Raw genomic sequence first — 2,702 nt, 5'->3', positions numbered from 1 at the left:
GGCCCTGCTGTTGGCCTGAGCTGATTGGTCCAGCAGGAGTCACCTCACCCACATTGGGTCCATCAGATGATCTGTCCCAGGAATCTGCAACTTAAGCCCCAAAATCAAGCTCCCAGAGCAGCAGCAATGGTAATAGCCAATGTCTTTCCTGCAGGTTATGTGCCAAGCACAGCACTGAGTGTTTTACATATAGTATAAATATCCCATCTTCACAACCACATCACCAGGTAGGTATTATTATTCTGCTGTTGTTTAGATGGGGAGCTGTGGCTCAGATGTTAAGTAACTCTCCCAAAGGTTTAAGGGGGCAGGGACAGCACCAGGAGAGCTGAGCGACTGGCCAAACCCAAGCCATGTGTTGCACAACGTCATCAACGTCATTCACATATATTTTTTTATGTGAATGTTTTTAGTTTATTTAAGTGGATTTATTTATTTATTTTTGTATGTTAAGTATGATCTTATTTATAAAAAGAGTGTGTATACAAACATGTAAGTGCAAATACATAAAGTACTGGAAGGTTTTGGATCCAAGTGTCTGCTACTGTTTCATGTGATTGGTGGAAATAGGGGCAGGACAGGAATAAAGATGGATGTAGAGAAAAAGAGTGTGTATACAAACATGTAAGTGCAAATACATAAAGTACTGGAAGGTTTTGGATCCAAGTGTCTGCTACTGTTTCATGTGATTGGTGGAAATAGGGGCAGGACAGGAATAAAGATGCAGATGTAGAGAACGGACTTGAGGACACGGGGAGGGGGAAGGGGAAGCTGGGACGAAGTGAGAGAGTGGCATGGACATATATACACTACCAAATGTAAAATAGATAGCTAGTGGGAAGCAGCCGCATAGCACAGGGACATCAGCTCGGAGCTTTGTGACCACCTAGAGGGGTGGGATAGGGAGGGTGGGAGGGAGATGCAAGAGGGAGGGGATATGGGGACATATGTATATGTGTAACTGATTCACTTTGTTATACAGCAGAAACGAACACACCATTGTAAAGCAATTACACTCCAATAAAGATGTTAAAAAAAAAATTCGTCATCAACTTCTGCTGCCAGGGCCCCGGGCTTCCGGGCTTCATGGTGATTGGGCAATCAGGAGGCCCAGCTCTGTGAAGCGGCTGCAGGGAGGGAGGGAGGCCTTGGGGCAGAATGAAGGGCAGGAGCTGTGGGAGATGGGAGCCCAGAGAACCTCCACTCCCCAAGCGAGCACAGGGCACCAGCCAAGAGCAGCCCACTCACCACACTTCAGTACAGGTCAGAGAGCCCGCCGTGAGGACTGACCCCTCCTTTCCTCCAGTGAGCTAGCAGCCAGAGGAAAGGTGTGGGTGATTTATTTTGGAGACATAGGGCAGGGGCGGGGGAGAAGTCTGCATCCTACTCTGTACCTGGTCCCCAGAGGAACGGACACCTAAGAGGCCGAGAGGGTGGAGGCAGCTGGGACGTGCTGGGCGGCTAAGAACCAGTCCATACTGGAGAAAGGGGTTGGGGGCCTCCCTGGCTGGAGGCCCTGGCTGGTTCCTGACTCTGGGTCTGAGTGGAATCTGCCATTCCAGGTGGCAGGGGGATGGCCTGGGGCACGTAGGCCTCTGACCACCTAAGAGGAAAAAACTAATCGTCAGCAGCAGGTTTCTATCAGAATCCAAGCCTCAGCAGGTGCAGGGCTGTTTGGCTTTATTTAAAAAACAAACCAACATCTTTCATTAGCATTAACCCAGCGGTGGGCCCCTGCTGTCACCTGCAGGCTCACAGTACAGGGTTACACCCTGGGCACCACCCTGGCCCAGGGCGGCCACACAGAAATACACTTCTCACTGCACAGATCTCCCTAAAAAAAAAAAAAAAAATCAAACAATCATCAGGTCAGAGAAGAATCACTTGCTCCCCCAGTGAAGAGGGTACACACTGGGTAGCCGAAGCCGGCTCCTCCTGGCTTCTCACAGTGGGGCGGGGGCCAGGACTCCTCAGGACTGTGCGACCACGGCCCGGGACACTGCCGGCGGCCTCGCTCCCTGCTGAGGGCGGAAGGGATCCAACCCAGCGCCCACGGGTGGCGGCGAAGTGCTGGGAGCCCAGCCTGTCATCAGCATCCCCAGAGCCCCCGCAGACTGAGATGCAAATAGCTACAGGCCCACGCGGCTCCCCGTCTGCTGACGAGGGTGGCTAGCTCCTGTTTCTTCTCTTGCTTCTTACTTTTTTCAGGGAGCAGAGTTCAGAGTAAGAGCTGGCAGTTCTGGAAACTTTTTCTTGCTCCTCAGACAGCCGTGACGATCATGGAGACCCGCTCCAGACACTTTCCACTGACTCGAAGGGGATGGGAAGGAGGGACCCTTCCTTTGGAGTGAGTGGCCCTCGGGCCCAGTCGGTGCACGGCTGGGTGAGGAGACCCCGGGCTCACAGCTGAGGAGACGGAGCTCCTCTCAGCACCTAACCTGGCCTGTAGCTCCTCTGACAAAGAGAATGGCATCTTCCCCTTCCCGGCCCTTCAGAGGGCCTCGTGCTGCCTTAGCGACCTGGGCCACCTGCTGCTCCAGGGCCTGAAGATTACTGGGCCGCCCTAGAGGCTGAACCCTTCAGTCTGGAGGAAACTACCGCTGCTAGAGATACAGGAGTAGCTCCAGAGCAGTGGACATCACGCTGGGGTAGGAGGGGATAATCTGAGATGCCGCCTAAGGGGAGAAAACACAGGAGGGGGG

This window comes from Lipotes vexillifer, unplaced genomic scaffold, assembly GCF_000442215.2.
Source record: "Lipotes vexillifer unplaced genomic scaffold, Lipotes_vexillifer_v1.1 scaffold853, whole genome shotgun sequence".
Taxonomy (NCBI): domain Eukaryota; kingdom Metazoa; phylum Chordata; class Mammalia; order Artiodactyla; family Lipotidae; genus Lipotes; species Lipotes vexillifer.
Note: the sequence above shows the minus strand (reverse complement) of the source record.